Source organism: Lemur catta, chromosome 11 (genome assembly GCF_020740605.2).
Source record: "Lemur catta isolate mLemCat1 chromosome 11, mLemCat1.pri, whole genome shotgun sequence".
NCBI classification, from domain to species: Eukaryota; Metazoa; Chordata; class Mammalia; order Primates; family Lemuridae; genus Lemur; species Lemur catta.
The window spans coordinates 20,417,026-20,439,967 of NC_059138.1; the positions used below are offsets into that span (position 1 = coordinate 20,417,026).

Here is a 22,942-nt window from a genome sequence, read left to right on the forward strand (position 1 = left end):
AGTAGAAACATGGGAGATAATAATGCCTAAATCAAACTTCTAGAGATAAAAACTATAATGTAATATCTAAGATGAAAGATATACTAGATGGGATTGATGGGAGATTAGAGAAAACAGAATAGGAGATGAATGAATTTAAAGACACAAAAATAGAAACTATACAAAATGAATCAGAGAGGGAAAAGAACAAAAAGATCATCAGTGAGTTCTGGGAACACTTTAAGCAGTCTAATACACATGTTATCAGAGTTTCTTTAAGAAGAGACAGGAGAGACAGAAAAATATTTAAAGAAATAATGGTTTGTGACTAGTGTGGGCAACATAGTGAGACCTCATCTCTACAAAGATTTAAAAAATTAGCTGGGCACAGTGGCACAGTTTCTCAGGAAGCTGACGCGGGAAGATTGCTTGGGCCCAGTAGTTTGAGGTTGCAATGAGCTATCATCAGACCACTGCGCTCCAGCCTGGGCAACAGAGGAAGACCCTGTTCTTTAAAAAGAAGAAAATCAATTAATTAAAAAAATTTTTTAAATAAAAAAACAATGACCAAATTTTTCCAAATTTGATAAAAACAATAAACTCATACACCTAAGATGCTCAATGAACTGCAAGAACAAGCTCAAGAAAAACTACACCAATAACAGAAATTTTTTTTCAAGTGCATATGAAAAACTTACTAATATAAGCCATATTCTGGGCCATAAATTAAGCCTCAATAATTTTTTTTAAGAGATAGGGTCTCGCTCTGTTGCCCAGACTGGAGTACAGTTGCACAATCAAGTGATCCTCCTGCCTCAGCCTCCTGAGGTTAGAACTACAGGCACGTACCACCACACCTGGCTAATTTTCTTATTTTTTGTTTTAGAGACAGGCTATTGCTATGCTGGCCAGGCTGATCTCGTACTCCTGGCTTTAAGCAATCTTCCTACCTTGGCCTCCCCAAGCGCTGCGATTACGGGCATGAGCCACCATGCCCAGTCAAGCCTCAATAAATTTAAAAAAATTCAAGTCATATAAAATATGTTCTCTAATCATAATGGAATTACACTAGGGATCAATAAAAGAAAAATATCTGCAAAACCCCCAAATACTAGGAAACTAAATAAGGAACTCATAGGTCAAAGAAATTAAAAGAAAGATTAGAAAGTGTTTTGAACAGAATGAAAATGAAAACATACCAAAATTTGTGGAATGTTGCCAAAGCAGCACTTCAGAAGGAAATTTATAACACTAAACATTTCTATTAAAAAGAAGGTATCAAATAAAAGACTTCAGCTTCCACCTTAAGAATCTAGAAAAAAGCTAATAAAGCCCAAAGTAAGCAGAAGAAAGAAAGTAATAAAGATCAGAATGGAAATCTATATAAACTGTTCCAGAATATTGAAAAGGAAAAATATTTCCCAACCTATTCTGTCATTATTATCCTAATGCTAAAACCTCACAAACACATAACAAAACAATTGCTTACCAATAACTCTCATTACCACAGATAAAAAAAATCTTTAAAATTTTAGCAAATCAAGTACAGCAATATATAAAAAGAATAATACAGCACAACTAATCCTAAAAAGGCAAATCCTAAGCAATTATCCTAAGAATGCAAGGTTGGTTTAACATTTGAAAATGAATCAATAATTCACCAATTTAACAAACTAAAAAAGAAAAATCATATGATCATTTCAATAGATAAAGAAAAGGCATTAGACAAAATCTACTAGAGATTTCTGATAAAAACTGTAAGAAAACTAGGAATACAAGGAAACTTTCTCAACTTGATAAAGGGACTCTGGGCAAAAACCAACTATTAATAACATCATAATGATGTCTGCTCTCACCAGTTCTATTCAACATTGCATGGGATGCTCCAAACAGTACAACAGGACAAGAAAAGAACTTAAAAAGCACCTAGATTAGAAAGGGTGAAGTAAAACTGTCTTTACTCACATATGATATGATTGTCTCAGTTGAAAATCCAATGGAATCTACAAAGAAGCTACTAGAACTAATGTAATAAGAATTTAGCAAATTTAAAGAATACAAGATCAATTTATGAAATCAACGGGTATTCCTATATACTAGCAAAGAGCAAATTTATTAAAATTTAACATGGAAATATTAAAATTTAAAAATACCATTAATAACATCAAAAATATGAAATACTTAGTGATAAACTGGATAAAAGATGTGCAAGAACTATACACTGAAAACTATCAAATACTTCTGAAAGAAATTAAAGACATCCATAATAATGTAGAGATACGTCATTCATGGCCAAAAAATTAAATATTGTTAAGCTATCAATTCTGTACAAATGCAGATTCAACACAATTCCAATAAAAATTCCAGAAGCTTCATTGTAGAATCTGACAAACTGATTCTAAAATTCACATGGAAATGCAAAGGACCCAGAATAGCCAAAACAACTTTGAAAAAGAAAAGCAAAGCTGGAGGACTAACACTACCAGTTTTTAATATTTATATAAAAACTACAGGTATCAAAATAGGGTGGTAGTGGTATCAAGTTAGACAAACAGATAAATGGAACAGAATAGAGACTACAGAAATAAATCTACACATCTGTAGACAACTGATTTTCAACAAAGGTGCAAGGGCAATTCAGGGGGAAAAGGATAGTCTGAGGATCTTTTCAACAAAGGATGCTGCAACAATTAGATGTAGATGTGCACAGAAAAAAAAAAGAAGAAGAACCTCAATACAAACTTTGCACCATATACAAAAATTAACTCAAAACGGGCCAGTGATTTAAACATAAAACCCAAAATTATAAAGCTTCTGGAACAAAACACAGAGAAAATCTTTGTAACCTTGGACTGGGCAAAGATTTCTTAGATATGACACCACAAATACAAACCATAAAAGAACAAATTGATAAATCAGACTTCATCAAAATGAAAAGCTTTTGCTCTTCGAATTCCTGGCTTCCAGTGATCCTCCTGCTTTGGTCTCCCAAAGTGTTGGGATTACAAGCATGAGCCACCAGACCTGGTCAGGTTTTGCTTTTCAAAAGATATTGTGAAGAGAAAAGAAAAACAAGTCACAGACTGGGAGGAACTATTTGCAAATCACATGTCTGATAAAGGACTTATATCCATAATATATTAAAAATTCTCAAAACTCAACAATTAGAAAATAAACAACCTGATTAAAAATGGTCAAAAGATTTGAACAGATACTTTACCACAGGAGACATACAAATGACAAAAAAAAAAACATGAAAAGATGCTCAGCCTTAATCATCAAAGAAAAGGAAATTAAAACCACAATGACATACTATTCCACACTTACTAGAATGGCTGTACAGAATGGCTAAAAATGGAATGATAATAAGAATGGACTGACCATACCAAATGCTGATGAGGATGTGGAGGAACTCAAGATGGGAATGTAAAATGGCAAAACCACTTTGGAAAACAGCTTGGCAGTTTCTTAAAAGTTACACATACATTTATATGATCCAGCCATTATACTACTAGATATTTGACAATGAGGAATGAAAACATATGTCTACAAATGTTCATAGCAGCATTATTTATAACAGCCCCAAACTGGAAATAACCCAACTGTCTGTGAACAGGTGAACGGATAAACAAAATGTGGTCTAGCCAAACAATAGAATACTACTAAGTAATAAAAAGGATGAACCTTTGATCACTCAACATAAATGAATCTCAAAATAGCAATGCTAAGTGGAAGAAGCCAGAACTGCTCTACTCCCCCACCCCAAAAAAAGAGTATATACTGCATGATTCCATTTATGTAAATGTCTAGAAAATGCAAACTCATTTATTATTATATAAAGCAGACCAGTGATTACCTAGGGATGAGGTTAGGTGGTAGAAAGGGGCAGGAGAGACTTTAGAGGTGATGAATATGTTCTTTATCTGCATTTTAAGGATCATTTGTTTTTCTGGGTTTTTTTTATTTCAATAGATTTAGGAAGTACAAGTGTTTTTTGTTACCCAGATAAATTATATAACGATGAATGTAATGATAGTTTCATGGTTATATATACGTCAAAATTTCCCAAATTGTAAACTTCAAATATATGCAGTTTTCTATATGTCAATTATACCTTCATATTATAAAACTGTTTTTAAAATTCCATCTGTGCCTGCCTTTCTATTGGGTAGACTTTTACTTATTAATTCAATATATTTAATGATTTTATGTCTCTTCGTGTTTTTATTCCTTTTTGAGTCAATTTAGATAAATTATATGTATTTTTCACAAAGTTGTTCTTCTTATCCAAGTTTTCCAATTTAGCTACACACATTTGTCAATAGTGTATTTGTTATTTTACAATCTATGCTATATCTGTAGATAGATATTCTTGTTCAACCGTACTAGTATTTGTATCTTCATTCTCTGGTTGGATGAATCTTTCCAAGCAGTTGTCTATTTTAATAGTTTTTCTCAGAAAATCAACTTTTGGTTTTGTTGATCCCATTATATCTTTGCTTTCAATTTCATTAGCTCCTGCTCTTATTTTTATTATTCCTTCCTTCTACTTTCCTTGTTTGTCTGTTTATTCTTAGAGACAGGGTCTTGCTTTGTCACCCAGGCTGGAGTGCAGTGGCACAATCATAGCTTACTATAACCTCAAACTCCTAGATTCAAGGGATCCACTTGCCTCAGCCTCCCAAAGAAGTTAGGACTATAGGTGCATGCCACCACACCTGCATAATTTTTTTCCATACATTTTGTAGAGATGGGGTCTCACTATATTGCCCAGGCTGGCCTCAAACTCCTGGCCTCAAGCAATTCTCCTGCCTCAGCCACCCAAAGTGCTGGGATTACAGGTATGAGCCACCTTGCCTGGCCTGGAATTATAGCTTCTTGCTTAATTATTCCTGTTACAATTTTTTTCTGATGATTTTTAACTCTAATAATGGTTTTTTCCTTCAAATTAATTTTGTCTACTATTAACCTGCTATACCAGCTTTCTTTTGGAATTGGTTTTTCTATATCTTTACTTCCAATTTCTCTGATTGATTGTCTTAGGTATATCTCATAAACTGCATAGAACTAGATTATTTTCTATTCAGTCTGACAATGTTCCAGCTATCTACTGCTACATAAAAAATTACTATCCCCAAACTAAGTAATGTTAAACAATAGTCATTTTATTATTCTCACAATTCTGTGGGCCAGAAATTCTGGCAGGGCACAGCAGAGACAGTTTATCTCTGATCCATGATGTCTGGGACCTCAGGTTGGGTAACTTAAATGGATGAAAATGGCCATAAGTCTAGGACCTTGGCTCCTTCCAGGTGCTGTCTGCTAGGGCTAGACTGGCCAACATGGTTCCGTCCCTCACTCATATGGCTGACAGTTAGTTGACACTGGCTATTAACCAGTGCCTATATGTGTCCTCTCCATCTGGCTTGGGCTTCTCACAGCATGGTGGCTGGGTTCTGAGATCAAATATTCCATGAGAGAAAATTCCAAGAGGCAAAGGCAGAAGCTGCAAGGCTTCCTATTACCTAGCCTCAGAAGTCCCAGAAAGTCACAATTCTATTGGTTAAGCAAGTCACTAAAGCCAGCCCAGATTCAAAGGGAGGAAGGAAAGAGACTCCACCTCTGAATGGCAAGACGGGAAGAAACTGATGGTGGCCACTTTGGAGACGAGCTACCACAGACCACCCCCCCTTGGCCCCAACAAGTCCCTCCCACATGCAAAATACACTCACCCTCTCCTAAGACCTTCAAAAGTCTCATCTCATTATGGCATCAGCTTGATGTCCAGAATCTCGATATCTAAGTCAGGGTCCAGGTGTGGCTGAAGCTCCTCAGATGCAGTTCCTCAGGTACAGCTACTGGAGTATAGCTCCTCTTGATCTGAATTAAAGAGACAAATTATCTGCTCCCACACACCCAACATACAAACATACAATAGTGAAACTGACTCAGGATAACCACGATAGACACTCCCATTCAAAATCTGAGGAGAAAGGGGAAGGAACAGGAGACATACAGCAGTTACTGGCCCATAACAACTCTGAAATTTAATCAGACATGTCACCAGTTCCTCCATTACAGCCAAGTCCTACTCCCTGAGAATGATTCTCCACAACCCTTGGCTCCACTCTCTGAGCTATCCTTCCTTTTACATAAGAGATGGTTAGTGTTTGTAATGAAGTAGACTTCCCAGCCTGCTTCCTGCTTGTAGATGATTCAAAGTCCAAAGGCCTGTTTTCATTTTCCCCTATCTCTATTCCTTTTAATCCAAGCTGAACGTGCTTGTATTAGTACGAATTCTTTAAAACCTTGTGGATTTCCTATGGAATTTTTTTTTTTTTTTTTTTTTTTTTTTGAGACTAGCTCTCACTCTGTCACCCAAGCTGGAATGCATGAACATAGCTCACTGCAGCCTTGAAGTGCTGGGCTCAAGCAATCCTCCTGCCTCAGCCTCCCAAGTAGCTAGGACTGCAAGTACCCTGCCACCATGTCCGACTAGAATTCCTGTGATTCTCACTGGGGTTTACTCCAGGAGACAAAACTACACCCACCTTCTCTATCTCAAGTCTTATGTGAGACTACTATAAGCAAAGATCCCTAGAAGCCCTCTTTTTTAACCAAGCAGATCTAAGAGGTATTCCCTTAAGATCTCTAGATTCATTTTATCTAATTGAAAGGTTCTATGAGGCACTGCCTTAAATCTTTCTAAGGTCATAGCAAAGGGTTTACAGTTGCATCCTTGGGATCTTTACTTTGAAGCCATGTTTTATTGGTAGCATCTTGCATTTTACCTTTGCTCTGAAGCTATTTCTTTAGAAGTCATTGGCCATCTGAAGCAACTGAGCATGAGAAAAAGCTTTCTTTTCTTTTCTTTTTTTTCTTGAGACAAAGTCTCACTCTGTTGCCCTGGCTAGAGTGCAGTGGCATCATCGTAGCTCACAGCAACCTCAAACTCCTGGGCTCAAGTGATCCTCCTGCCTCAGCCTCCCGAGTAGCTGGGACTACAGGCGCGTGCCATAATGCCCGGCTAATAATTTTCTAACACAACTCTTGCTGGGCTAGAAATATACCTTTTAAGTTCTGCTTTAAAACTTAATAGTTCATTTTTTAGGTCATTTATCTATTTTTACCTCATCATAAGCAGTTAGAAAAAGCTAGGTAACACTTTTCAACATTCTGCCTAGAAATCTCCCTTGATATATAGAATTCATTAGATATATTTTCTAGTTTCCATGTTACCACATTTGACAGTGCCAATAAACCTTATACCACTACATAAAAAAGGCTTACTCTTTTCCCAGCCTCCAATAACTTTTTTCACTGTATTTCAAGCCTTCACTAACAATCTTCTCCATCTTCAACACACCACCAAATCCCAAAGCCAATGCAGATTTTCGGTTTTGGCAGTACCTCATTTCTAGGTACTAAATTGTTTCAGTTACCTATTGCTACAAACAAACTTCCCAAAGCTCAGTGGCATAAAACTACAGCCATTTTCTTACACTCACAATTCTGAGAGTCAAGAATTCAGACTGGGTACAGCAGAGAAAGCTTGTGTCTTCTCCATGACATCTGGGGCCTCAGGTAGGGTGGCTCCAATAGTTAAAGATGGCTAGACTGGGGTCATATCCCTGGGGCTTGGACTTTTCTCCATACTATGCCTGCTGGAACCAGAATGTCCAAGATGATTACTTCAATCATTTACACGGCTGGCAGTTGATGCTGGCTGTTGGCTGGGAGCTCCACTGAGCCTCTCCCTCTGGCTTAGACTTCTCACAGCATGGCAGCTAGGTTCCCAGATTGAGTGTTCCATGGGACAGCATTTCAAAAGAGAATGTTCAAAGAGATCTAGATGGAAGCTGTAAAACTTCTCATGATCTGGCCTTGTAGACCCAGAATGTTATTTCTGCCACATTTTATTGGTCAAACAAGTCACTAAAGTCAGCCCAGATTCAAGATGAACAGAAGAATAAACTCTGTCTCTAGATGGAGGGATGGCATACATGTAGCGGAAAGGAACAAATGTCAGCAATCTTGAAAACATGCTAAAACAGACTTGTCTTTTAACTGCTAAGTGTAATTCATTTACATTCCGTATAATTACAAATGTATTTGGATTTATTTCTATTACCTTTTTTTTTTTTTTTTAATAGATAGGGTCTCGCTCTGTGGCCCAGGCTGGAATGCAGTGGTGCCATCAATGCTTACTGCAACCTAGAATTCCTGGGCTCAAATGATCCTCCTGCCTCAGCCTCCTAAGTAGCTGGGAGTACAGGTTTGTGCCACCACACCTGGCTAATTTTTTTATTTTTTTGTAGAGACAGGGTCTCGCTGTGTTACCCAGGCTGGTCATTATCTCCTGGTCTTGAGTAATCCTCCTGCCTCGGCCTCCCAAAGTGCTGGGATTATAGGCATGAGCCACCATGAGCAGCCTACTACTATTACCTATTGTGCTTTCTATTTTTCCCTCTTTCCTATGACATTTAATCACATTTTCCTTTCCTGCTTTCTTTTAGTTTGAGGAAGTATGCAAATTGTAAACTTAAATTATTATAGAGTGAAACAACCATGTAACTACCACACAGGTCAAGAATGCTATGTTACTAGCAACCTAGAAACTTTTCCCACCTTACCTTTTAATCACTATCCTTTACCTCTTTCTCAAAGATTATTATCATGACTTCTAACACCATATGTTAGGGTTTTTAGCTTTATATAATAGAAATAAAATCACAGATTATGTATTTTACATCTGGCTTCCTTCCTCCAGCACTATCATTATTCAACCATGATCTTGTGCAGCAATTTATTATTTTCTACTGCTTAACAGTATTCCATTGTATGAATATATCATAATTTATCCATTCTATCATTGATATTGCTCACCAAGTTTTAAATTTCAATGACTATTTTCCAAAAATAAAATGTAGAGCACCTTAAGCTGTGGGATTTTGTGTGACCTACATTGAGGATATCTCCATAGAGAAGTTTTGCATTTGCTTCAGTCTGATGCCATAGGACTGTCACTGATTCAAGACTACTTTATATGTTAATTTCTTAGCTTTGGGTTTCCTGGACTACAGAGAAAGAGGAACATTCTAAACCAAATTTACATGAGGATAAGCCCTGATAACATACTCTCAGAGAAAACTTTCCCACCCAAAATGCACACAGAGTGGAAAAACTTCCTTGACATCTCTCTATGCCACTGGGGGGGCCAATGTTTTTCCGTAGCATCTTTTTGATAATGTGGTAACCCTGGAACAACCTAGCTTTATGCAGGAGGGTAGAAAAGTCGCCTACTCCCATGTGGCCGTTAAAAATGAAGTCGCTGGGTCACACGGAGCAGCCACAGCTTTAGCTTATGTACTTAACACTTTTGTTGTCAATTCCCTCATTTTTTGCCCCTGAGGATTTTCCTTACTTTTTCACAAGATCAGCTATGGACTTAAAATAATGTTTATTATATATTTATCTGGTATTTGACTAGGAATCTTGAGTGTCCTTCCCCCTTTTGTCAAATGCAAAGCATATGACAAGGGGAAGGAAGGTCATAGGAAGAGAAACACAAAAAGAGAAAAAAGGGAAAATTTTTCTGCCTTTTATCATGATCAAGACAGAGTCCTCATAGATCCAAGGTTATTTACACTAAGAAGAGTCTAACTAAAGGAATGTATACTACTTTACCATCCTGTCTGAATATCTCTGTGCTCTGGTGACTAACAGAAGAGAACACCAATCAAGCAGTTCTAAACACAACTGACATTACATTAGGAAGGTAGAATCCTTTCGTCAGGGTGACTCTGATTATACAATGAGGATGGGTCCAAAAGAACTGAGAAAGTAAGTATTAAGACATACTTAACAGTCTCCTAATGGGCTTTGTTTTCTTTTCAGTAAACTTTTGACCTTGATCCTACCAAGTACTGTATAATTAAATAATCTACAGGAATAAAGAGGGCCTGAGTCAAAAACTTTCCATCAGCAGTGGAAGTATAAACACTATTCAGCTAGAAAGTGAAAAAGTAGGGGCAAAAATGTTTAATAAGAAACGGTAAATGAAATTCAGACGCTGGAATAATATCAACAAAGAATAACTTTTAATGTCCATAAAAAAACCATGTAATACTACAAATTATTTATTTGACATATATTATATACATGGATTAAATGACAGAAATATGAATTAAGAATCAAGCAAGATAGAGCTAGAGAAATTGTAGACTTTAAGGTGAACTCTAAAAATACAGAAAACTAAAAGAAATCATTTAGGAAAAAAGAGACTTTAAAAGTCAAGAGGTCTAAACACATTGTTATGATCCCATTTATATGCAACGTACATAATAGGCAAACCTATAGAGACAGAAAATAGATTAGTGGTTGCCTGGGGAATGACTACTACAAAATGTTCTAAAATTAGATTATGGTGATGGTTATACAACTCTGTAAATATACCAAAAACCACTCACTGAATTATATGCTTTAAATGGGTGAACTTCATAGCATGAAATTATATCTCAATAAAGCTATTTCAAAAAGTAAAGAGTTCTATTTATTTTCAAAAAGCTAAAAAAAAAAAAGGCTAAAATGTTCTACCAAAAGAAAAATGCAGCCCACCAAACAGCCTTCAGATCTTACTTTTTGTTTGTTTGTTTAAAGAAAGGAGTCAACCCCAGCATTAACACTGTCCCCAAGAAAGCATAAGCAAACTCCCTAATGCCTACTTCAAACACACAGCATCTTCATACCTAGCTCTTTCCAAAATCTGATTATGTCCCAATGCTCTTTCAAGCTGAGCTTCTTTAGGATCAAGCTGATAAAAACAAGATCCTCAAGATAGCTAACACAGGGGTTTAAAAATCAGCCACGTTTGTTAAAATTCAGACTTGGAAGTTACTAGTTTAAATTAGAACTATAAGTAAAAAGGGCGTGGTGGGAACAGTAAGTTTGTCCAAAAAGACTTCAAAAGAAATTTCTCACTTTTATCTCTCTCTGTCTAGATATTTCCCTTTATCATTTTTTTCCAATCATACAAGACTAAAACTCATCTTCCTCTTTTATCACACAGAGCATCCACCCCCAACACATATACATGGAAATTCAGTCCTCAAGTTCCATCAATTCCATCATTTTAACATCTCTCCTATCAGATCTCCTCTTTTCTATTTCCTATCATAGGTGAGGCTCTTATTCTCTCTTACTTAGATAATTACAGCAGCCTGACTATTCTCTTTGCCTTCAGTACTAGCTTCACCCCCATCTCCAATACACTATCCACGCTAACATTCAGGTCTAATAAGGATTAAATGAACTAAATAAACTGGAGGGCTTATGAACATGAACACACACACACACACCACTCATACTTTAAATTTTTTATTTCATTTTATTTTTTTAGAGACAGGGTCTCACTGTCGCTCAGGCTGGAACACAGTGGCTATTCACAGGCGCCATCATTGCGCACTACTGCCTCAAACTCCTGGGCTCAAGTGATGCTCCCTCTGGCCTTAGCCTCCCAAGTAGCTAGGACTACAAACAGGTGCCACCACCCTGGCTGTCATTTCTGATGGCTGGTTAGTATTACATTCTATGGATGTAGCATAATTTACCATGTCTTTACAACATAAATATTTGTGCTGTATTAGTGGACAAAGAAGTTTCTCTTTGACATTTTCTCATGCTCGTATTTCTTTTAAAATCTACCTATATCTAAAATTTTAAATATGCTATGGTTTTTCACATAAAATCACCTAATCATCTATGTTTCATGTCTTTTATAGCATTTATGGTAATTATTACATTCTAATTTGAATAAATTATGCACATGATCTATTAATTTTTCTCTATTATAACCCTCCAAATATTTTATTCAGTTTTGGATTCTTCCCCTCTTTTCCCCCCACCAACCCCAGCATCTAGCTCAGTACCATTATTAAATGAGACACTCAATGATATGAGTGATTTACCCAGATGGGGTTACCTAGGAAAAAACCATTATGTCCATTATGCTACCTAGACTCAGTGAGATGATTCTCCAGTTCAGGGCTCTTCCAAGGTGTGATTCTTTGCATTTCCTTTGATTCTGTGAATTATCTCTATTATCCTTATAATATCTGTCCCCCTCTTCCCTACCCACCCACCCTCTTCCCTTTTTGCTCAAGTCAATTTTGGTTCGCTTTAAAATCAAAGAAACCTAACTGATAAAGGCTGCAACACCTTATAATTCCTCAATATTAATTTGTTTGTTGAGCAAAATAGTGAATGAATGTACTGAAAGCCAGTTAAATGTGTATTGAGAAGAAAGGAAAAGATACAGAGACAAGAAACAAATATATGTATGTAATTTTTTTTTTTTTTTGAAACAGAGTCTTGCTCTGTCACCCGGTCTAGAGTGCCATGGTGTCAGCCTAGCTCACAGCAACCTCAGACTTCTGGGCTCAAAGCCACCCTTTTGCCTCAGCCTCTCGAGTAGCTAGGACTACAGGCGCATACCACCACGCCTGGCTAATTTTTTCTATTTTTAGTAGAGATAGAGTCTTGCTCTTGCTCAGGGCTCAGGCTGGTCTTGAACTGCTGAGCTCAAGGCTCCCACAGTGCTAGGATTACAGGAGTGAGCTACCATGCCTGGCCTAAGAAACAAATACACTGAAACAGAAAGATACTGATGACTCCTACACTAGGTTGCTATACTAATACAATTATGCCTATTAGACAACTTTTCCCTATTGCTCTCCTTACAGTTTGTTCTGGCCAAAGACTTTTTTTATTTTTATTTTATTTTTTTAGAGACAGGGTCTTTCTCTGTCCCCCAGGTTGTTGTGCAGTGGCCCAATCATAGCTCACTGCAACCTGGAACTCCTGGGCTTAACGAATCCTCCTGCCTTGGTCTCTCAAAGTGTTGGGATTACAAGCATGAGCCACCTTACCCAGCCTGTTCTGGGCAAAGACTTTGAAGTCATTCAAAACTCCTCTCTTCCACACTCTCATCAAATACATTAGCATATACTGTTTGCTCTATTCTCTAGATATATGCAGAATCCAACCACTTTTCACATCTTCACCGCTATCATCTGGTCCAAACTACCATCGTCTCTTACCTAGTTATTGCAATAACCTCCTAACTGGTCTCCTTGACCTCTTCGGTCTATTTTCAACTCTGTAGCCAGAGTGATCTTTTTAAAATTTAAGTCAGATCATACCACTCTCTGCCCAAACCTTCCAATGGTTTCCTATCCCATTTAAACTAAAAGACACACCTTCAGAGGCCAAGGCAGGAGGACTGCTTGAGACCAGGAGTTTGAGACCAGCATGGGCAACATAGCAAGAACCTGTCTCTACAAAAATTTTTTAAAATTAGCTGGGCATGGTGGCACACACCTAATGTCCCAGCTACTCCTTAAGGGGCAGGGGCAGGAGGATCACTGGAGACCAGGAGTTCGAGGCTTCAGTGAGCTATGATCACACCACTGGCCTTCCACCAAGGCAACAGAGCAAGACCCTGTCTCAAAAGCAAACAAACAAAAATAAAGTAAAAGATAAGGCACAAAATCCTTAATATGAACTATTAAGACCATATGTGGTATCTAGCTCCCTATTACTGGCTAGCCTCATCTCTACAACTCCCCTCCTCGCTTATTCTACTCCAGCCACACTTGCCTCCTTGCTATTCCTTAAAAAATGCCTAGTATACTCTCCTCCATACCCACTAACACCCTCAGAACCTTTGTACTTGCTACAATACTCTCCACAAGAGCACTATTTTTTTACTCTCTTATAAAAAAGCAGCTCATTTAAGGTCATGCCATTCATCTATACGTCATTTCTCCCCCTCTAGTTACTGCCATCTAACAATCTCCTCTCTCTCAGACTCTAGTCATCCTAAATTCCACCATAAACCAGAGTTTATCAGATGAAATGTATTAAGTTGTTGGGTAGGACTTCTGGGAAAGCCCTTTTTGCCTTTGCCCTTCCTCCTTCCTGCTGGATATAATGCAGAAATAACGCATTCAGCTCCAGCAATCCTCTTGAACCATCCCTAAGGATGGAAGCAACATAGTAAGAACAATCGAGAGAAAAATGACAGGTGTCTGGGTCTCTAATCTTTGTGGAGCCACCATGTCAATCTTGTAATGTTTACCTCTATATTTCTTTACAAATAAAATATAGTACATACATTCTGACGGTTATAATTGAGAATTAATAAATCATGTATATAACTTACTCAACTTAAAATCTATATATCATAAATGCTGCAAAAGATGTAAAACAAAGATGATTTTATATGAAGAAAGATAGTATATTTTATGAGAAAATAAACCTGTGTGCATATACAGTATAAATCATTGCTATTGGGACTTACTGTCATAAGCAGCTGAATTTAATTCTAAGTATAGTTTTTCCACTGCATATTGCTCAGGGTTCTATTAGTAAGGAAGAAGTAGAAACTGGATATTGAGTAGACAGCTAGGAGTCTTTGCCACACTGGAAGATTTAAACAGTCCACATGGGTGACCCATGAAGACCTTAGCCTTCAAGTTTCTTGATCTCATCTCCAATGATGTTCTTCTCCTCAGCTAACTACTACTAAGGTCACACTCCAGACCTTATCATTACTAGAATGTTCCATGTCCAAAATGGCTAATTTGGATATCCTGCTCTCTGACTTCTTTCAGCTAGCTTATTTAATTACCCCTACTATGATCTTATACTGCCTTTAGCTCACTGATCCTTTAATTTCAATCTCTCAGCCATCTCCTTTTTATTCCTTTCCTTCTTTTCCATGATTTCTTGCCCTTACATTCCATGAATTATCATTTTAATAACACTCTTTACATGCTGTAAGCACCATTAGCAGCTTATCCAATTTGCCTACTAGTCTTCTCCATTTAGATGTTCCACAAAAACCTCAAACTTAACATGTGTAAAATTAAAATCTCTCTCCTCCCACCTGTTTTACCTCCTGTGCTGGTGAATGGCACCATCATCTACCCAAATGTGCTAACTGGGCACTCTTCCCTCTCTAGTACTCCTCCCCGCAATAACAAGAACCTGATCCAACATCTGGAGTTAACTCTAAAAAAATCCATCTACATCTTTCCATTCCCACTGCCAGGCCCCTAGTTTATGCTTCCATATCTGAAACAGATTACTAGTCATTCTTTCTGCACAAGGTACTAACTGTTCTTCCTGCTTATACTCGGACGCATTTTCCCCATTTCCCCATTTTCCATATTGTATCCAAAGTAATCTTTCTAAAATGCAAATATGATTATGGCACTCCCCACTTACCTCACAGACACAAAGTTTCAGGAACCAGGGCAGCCTCAGAGGAGAACAGAAATAAACTAAAGTTGCCAGGACATTTTCTGGTCTCTGCCCACTACTAGCTTTATTCCCTTAGGCTACTTCAAGTCACTAAGAACACAGCTAATAGCAGCTCCGAGGTAATCCCAGAAAGTAAAGAAATAAAATTGACACACATAAATAGATTACATTATTATTCAAAATATTCACTGATCCTCCCTCATGGAGTATTAGACATCCTGCCTGTGGATGTCAGGTTTAGCCAATGATGTTAGGAAGCAAGAGGAAATGACATATCCCACTTCTGAACAGAAGTTTTCAGAGCAATGGTATGGTTCTATCATGCCTGATTTCCCTCTAGCACAAGAGAAATGTCTTGGATAGGAGAAGAATCTGCAGCCTGGGTCCTGAAACAGAGCTACATGAGGGATATGCAGCATGAGCAGAAAATAAACCCTTGTTATTGTAAGCCACTGAAATTTGGGGATTGTCTTTTACCACAACATAACCTAGCCAAAACTGAATTACACAGTATGTCATAAAGGACTCTGACTGGCTTTGTTTTGATCACATCCCCTGCTTAAAATCCTTCAGTGACACTCCTATACTTCCTGGAGTCCAGATTCTAGCAAACAATATACAGACCTCTGTGTTATGATCCCACTTTACATCTCCAGCCTCATTTTTTGGGACTCACCTTTATATTCCATATTCTAAACATACTAGATTATTGTAAGGTTTCTCAACACATCATGTTGGCCTTTACCATCCCTTTATTAGATATTATTCTTCATAAAAAGAAAGTATTCCCCCAATCCACCGGAAATGTCAACACTGCCTTTAAGAAACCATTGAAACACTAGCACTCTGGGAGGCCGAGGCAGGTGGATCGTTTGAGCTCAGAAGTTCGAGACCAGCCTGAGCAAGAGCGAGACCCCGTCTCTACTAAAAATAGAAAGAAATTATATGGACAGCTAAAAATATATATAGAAAAATTAGCTGGGCATGGTGGCGCATGCCTGTAGTCCCAGCTACTCAGGAGGCTGAGGCAGGAGGATTGCTTGAGGCCAGGAGCTTGAGGTTGCTGTGAACTAGGCTGATGCCACAGCACTCTAGCCCGGGCAACAGAGCAAGACTCTGTCTCAAAAAAAAAAAAAGAAAAAAGAAACCATTTAAACAGAGCTTCCTGCGTGGAGGCACATATGAACCTGCCCCATTATACATAATTGGTTGCTCTTTTCCTCAGTGCCACTTTAGGATTTTCAACATTTTCTACACCCTTATCTTGCTATAAAGTAAATATTTATATAAATGTCCATGTCTCCAACTATATTGTGACCCCACCCTTGAGAACAGAGACCATATCTTTTTTTTTTTGAGACAGAGTCTCGCTCCGTTGCCAGGGCTAGAGTGAGTGCCGTGGTGTCAGCCTAGCTCACAGCAACCTCAAACTCCTGGGCTTAAGCAATCCTTCTGCCTCAGCCTCCCGACTACAGGCATGCGCCACCATGCCCAGCTAATTTTTTCTGTATATATTTTTAGTTGGCCAGATAATTTCTTTCTATTTTTAGTAGAGACGAGGTCTCGCTCTTGCTCAGGCTGGTCTCAAACTCCTGACCTCGAGCGATCCACCCGCCTCAGCCTCCCAGAGTGCTAGGATTACAGGTGTGAGCCACTGCGCCCAGCCAGAGACCGTATCTTATTTATCTTTGGAACCCAAAATCGAATGCTGTGCCTGGCACATAACAGAAAATCAATATAAGCTTATAAAAAGTGTAAACATAGTCTTTATTTCAGTGAGAAAAAAACTGTATATTTTGCATATAAAAACATGAGACAGGCCCTTCTATCATATTAAAAAATAACAAAGAAAATCTAACCTATTCAACTCTTATTTTCCTTCCATTTTCTTTATCAAGAATAATTTTCCACATTGGAAAGAGAAGAACACACATAGTTAAGAGGAAATTGAAGCATGGATAGGAGAATAAGATAATAAAAAAGTATCCAGTAGCTTTTAGTAAGTTCAAATCTCTAGGACCAGATAAATTATAGCCTAAGACGCTGAGATCTCCATGACCTTTCATAAAGAATGGAAGAGAAGCTAGAAGACTAGAAACAAGAAAATTCAATTTTAATTTCCTCAATTTCAAAGGAAAAAAGGAGACTAGATTCTTGAAACTATAGAGTAAGAGTTTAATAAAGATTTTCAGCAAAATTCTCTTAGCCTGTGTTGGGGTAGGGAAGGGGTACAGAGAACAGAAGTCAGAATGGGTTCACAAGAAAAAAAAATCACGCTAACTTAATTTTACTTTTGACAAAATTATCAGACTGAGAGATCAGAGAAACAAATAGAGTAGGTCCAACACATATTGTTGAAATCAACATAAAGTTTTTTTATGCTATTAAGTGATAGGTTTACAATTGGCTGAACAACCATCTTCAGATTATAGATCAATTATTAATCAATGGTTTAATATAAATCTATATAGAAGTAACTAATGGGCGTCACAGGGCTGTGTATTTGGCCTTACTTTAGTAGATGTTTATCAACACCTTGAAGATTTAAATGGTAGCTTATAAATTTTACTGGTGATATAAATCTATATATAAAGATTAGATAATACCTCGAAAGACATAAAAAAATCACAAATATCTGAACAGATAGAAGCAATGGGCTGAAAATACAAACTAAATTTATCAAGGATAATGTACTGCATTTACCTAAAAATATATATACAACTAGTAAGAAATCAATTTTAACATTCATTGATGAAATGAGAGTTTAGTTGACTGCAAGCTCAAGATAAGCCTCCAGTGTGAGTTGTCAGCTTAAAAAGCTAACACAAATTCACAGCTAATACAATAACACTGTGGTGACCTGAACAAGGAAGAAAATCAATACAGGTCAGGCAACATCCTGAGAATTATAATTTGGAATATGACCTCCTGACACTGACTACAGGTAATAGATATAGAAGAGGATAACTAGGATGGTGGTAATGGATCTCTGGTAGACTAAATCTTATGAAGAAAGAGAACCAGGAATGATTTCCATAGAGAAGAGAAGATCTGGAGTAGGAAAAGTAACATCAAAGGTGTTTACAAGTATATGAATGACTGTTATATTCAAAGGCAGGAATTATGCTTTTATATATTTTATATTTATTCCCTATGCACACAATTGCAAGCTTTGCATATAATAAATGCTCAAATACTTGAAGTTCAAGATCAACTCACCTGTTGATGGCTAAGCCAACAAAGACAGCTGTTATACAGGAGTATCTGTTGTGATCTAAATGACAACTCAAAAAAGGGGTAAAGTAGGAGGACCTAAAATCAAAGTAAAAAATGTAAAAGCCTTAACTGGAGCAAGCTGAATAGGCCCAGCTGAGGCATATTACCTAAAATTTAGAATTTTCATCTTACAGCAGAGGATATTCTTGGCCATACCACTAGTTAGTTTAGTTCCTTTTGCAAATATTTTCCCACAATAGAAAGAGTTATTGTTTTCACTCTTCCTTTACAAAGAGAAAAACTGAGGCTGAGGGAAGCTATTTGCCTAGCACAACATCATAACAATGGTTAACCTTGAATAGGAAACTTAAGCTTTTCTCTCACAAGCCCTCCCTCATTAGGGAGGTAGTAAACAAGTGCAGTACTTAATTTAGCAGCTCAAGCTCAGTTTGCTAATTAGTTTCACTTTTATTACTCCCCTCCAATCACCTGGTCTCTAAGTCCACAAAGAGCAAGCCTGTATTAAAATGCTGAAATTTATAGAAAATTTTATTTGTTAAAACTGAAAGGCTAAACCAAAAAATTAAGATTTGAGACCAAAGATTTGTCGCTCTTATGCTGCTTAAGGAATAGCCCTGGCACTACTTGTTCCACCATAAGCCAAATCTTGGCCATGAGGGTATACTAGCTACACACCTCGCTGTCTCTCCCAAAACCTAAGTGGCTTCCTTTGTATTTCAGAAATTTGGTGCACAGTGTTAGTGCCAGAGGCAGTGAGACAAAGGTAATGTTAATAAACGAAAAAGAGGTCTTAATGTGTATGAAGGAGGATTAACACATCAGAGATTTGTTTTTTGTTTTATATACATATTTAAGCATGGTGTTAGCTTCTCAGAAAACTCAAAGGTTGGAGTAACACAGGACTCAATAGTGTCCAAGGAGCAGCTACACCAGGATTTTAAAACAGCAAAATGCTAGCCAGCTCTAGTTGTAAATGTAATAAAGGAATGCCTGAACAAGTGCCCACGCTCTCAACTTCCTTCCCAAGGAGGCTCATTTACATTATAATGGTTGCCAAGGTTACTTTAATTCCATCACAGCTCCTGTCTCCAGTGGCTAATCTGGCGCCTGGGTGGCACTAGTACAACAACCAAAAACCTTAACTGAAGCTAACTCAAAACTCAGGCTACTCAAAAGTTCATGACCTACAAAAAGATTTTGCTCTACTGACAAAAATTGCTGAAGGTAGGGACTGTTTGTTTCCTATACTACATTCTACCCAAGATCTTAATGCTATCTCAGGGAACCCTCTGGGAATCAGTATTTGTATCTAAGCAGAGATTCTTGTAGGAAAAGCAAGATAAATAACATACATTTTGTAAGAGGATAATTGATCAAAGGAGTGACTGTTTTATTCCAAGTATTTAGTAATCCAAGCTCTAATCAGAAAAGGCTATTATCTAAAAAGACACTGAAAAGTCTCTCATATGAATTAATACTAAGTATTATCTTCTAAATATGATAACATGTAGTGCTGGTATACATGTAGTACTTAAACCAGACATAAATAATGAATGAGGCTAGTATATTTAGTATTTAAATAACAACCAAACAGACATACAGTAACCAAAAAAGTGAAGGAAGAAGCCAGGCAAAAAAAAAAAAAAGAGCAAGACTGCAAGATTTCAGAACCATGCATCCCCAACATTCACTTCAAGTATAGCTTAATTAACAAAATATTTATATATATGTACATATATTCCAGTGATAATTTGTTATCAGAAATTTTACTCCCAAAGGTAGCAACAACAGGAGACACCAAGGTACTAGTCTGTAGGTATCCTCCTAGTTATCCAATAGATGCTTCAAAGATTCAAAGATCACCTTAGTGGAGAAATGAAGTTTCACATTTATGTATATTTACTGTTTGTTTATTCTCTTTTAACTCCACTTCCATCACTTCCAATGTAGACAATCATTGTAATGTGTTGAATATGTTACAATTGTGAACTAAGATAAAATTTTAAGGCTCACCACCCCCAACCTCGCCCCCACTGGCTGACTGAATGGACCCCCTCATGGCCAAAGGAATATCCTAAAACTAAATTGCCTACCAGGAGGAAGGAGATCAGACATGCCTTATCATGCCCCCCTCCCTTCTTGGGGACATCCTTTGTAACCCATTAACAGGCCTGAGGTATGCGAGACAGGTCCTCAGGTCTACAGGTCCTCAGTTGACACAACAAATACATGTCTGGTGGCTTATCTCTGATAAATAGCAACTATGTTAAAACATTCCAAGCCTTTAGACAAAGCTTCATGTCTTTAGCCAATTACAAACCAAAGAATCTTTAAACCTACCTATAATCTGTAAGCCCCCCCACCCCACTCCCTTCCAGATGGCCCACCTTTTCGGGCCAAACCAATGTGTGCCTGCCACATATTGATTTATGACTTTACCTATAACCCCTGTCTCCCTGAAATGTATAAAACCAAACTGTAACCCAGCCACTGCGAATCCACTTGCTCAAGGCCTCTTGGGTGTGGCTCTGGGTCATGATCCTCAAATTTGGCTCAGAATAAATCTCTTCAAAATTATTTTACAGAGTTTGGCATTTTTTCTGTTGACACCATTTTCTTGCAAACTGTGTAATGTGTTTCACTTTCATACATTTTAAGTTTTATATAAATGCTATTGTATTACATATCTCATTCTGTTTCTTTCTGTTGTTACTCAGCACTATGTTTTTAAGATCCATCAGGCTGCCAAGTAAGTGCACATCTAGTCCATTACGTCAAACTGTCTGATGGTACTCTGTGGTATCACATTTTACCCATCACTGGGGAAAGGGTATGGACACCAAAATTGCTTTCCACAAGAACAAATAACACTGCAATGAACAATCCCTCATGGACTTGTGTGAGAATTTCTTTCAGATATAGGTCCAGGAAAAAAACTGCTGGATCATGGGGCATATATAATGCATAATCTGATTAAGCACCACCCTCCAAAATGATTAGACACTAGGCACTGGATAGGCACTTGAGATCCTTTTGCTCCTGTACCACCTCATTCTCTTCAGCTAGTTGTGGCCCTGTTTAATCTTCACATCAGTCATCATTATGTCAGAAATAGGAAGGTAGGATTTCCTCCCTTACTTTTCAAGTTCCCTATTCTACTCCAACAAGGCCTAGACTACCAAGGCCTCCACTAACCATGAAGCTTACAAAAAAAAATATCAAACAGCAAATGTTATTTTAAAAAGGTCTGATTCTCAAAAAGTCATTAATTGAAGTTTAACCATTACACAGAACACTTCTGTATTAATTTTAGAGCCATTTCTATTCTTATTTGAGGATTCTATAGGTCACCTTTATTCTATTTTTTGGGTAGTCTTGGAGAAACAGCATCACCTCTTCAGAACTCTCTTTTTCATACATAAAATAAAGGGAGCTGGATTAGAACCAGTGCTTTCAGTCTATAGTCTGGAACCCAAGGGGGCTCCTCTTAGGTGGCTAAAAAGGATCATGTCAAGACAAGGGTGTCTATGCCTCTTCAGTAAGAACACCACAATAAAAATTTTATTATTTATAAATTTTGTTTTCTCCTAAGATTCAGTTTGGAGAATCAGTTCTATTTCAGAAGAAGTTTATAGACACATTACTATTTAGGAGTGTTAACTGGTATAACCTCTATTGCATTTGACAATATTTATAAAATAAAAAAATACCTTTTGAACTAGAAATGCCACTTGTAAGAATTTATTCCACATGCATTCACATATGTGTTCTATACATATCTACAAAGACATTCATTATAGCACTGATTGTAAGGGCAAAGTATTTAAAACAATCATCAATAGTGAACTGGTTACATAAATTATGGTATATCCATCTAATGGAATATTATATAGACTTTAAAAACAACAAAACAGCCCCAAGATATATTAAGTTGACAAAAAAAAAAGCAAGATGCAGAATGGTGTATGCAGTATGCTACCTTTTGTATATTTTTAAAATATACAAAATATACTTGTATATGTATAGGCTACTCCTAAAAGATATATAATACTTAGGCCAATCAACTGGGTTAAAAAAAAAAAGATGTATAAGAAACTAAAAATTCTGGTTGCCTCTATCGAGGGCTGATCAGGTGGCTAGAGGATGAGAGCTTTATTTTTGCTATATAATTTTTTCATATCTTTTGAATTTTATGCTATTACATGTACTATTAAAATTTTAAATTTATCACTCTAACATTATTTTCTAAAGTTTCTTCTACTCCCCACATTCTGACTATCGCACATTGACTTCCAATTAGATAGTTTACTTCAGGTAATCAGAAAAAATAAAGTAGTTGAAGGCTAATAAGAGACCAGCTTTCATTCAGCGATGTGGATGTGTCTACATGGGACGCAGGTAT

General features: G+C 37.2%; 1 protein-coding gene across 3 annotated transcripts in view; it reads right to left on the reverse strand.

The window, feature by feature from the left end:
- The window catches only part of AHCYL2 (adenosylhomocysteinase like 2), a 163,650-nt gene that overhangs the window by 121,496 nt on the left and 19,212 nt on the right, over positions 1–22,942 (reverse strand). The window contains exon 1 of one of the 3 annotated variants that reach the window (XM_045565520.1): positions 5,712–6,168. The exons of the other annotated variants lie outside the window; for them this stretch is intronic. The gene's annotated coding sequence lies outside the window, so the exon portion shown is untranslated. Of the gene's footprint in view, positions 1–5,711; positions 6,169–22,942 lie in introns of those variants that run through there. 3 annotated transcript variants of the gene reach the window in all.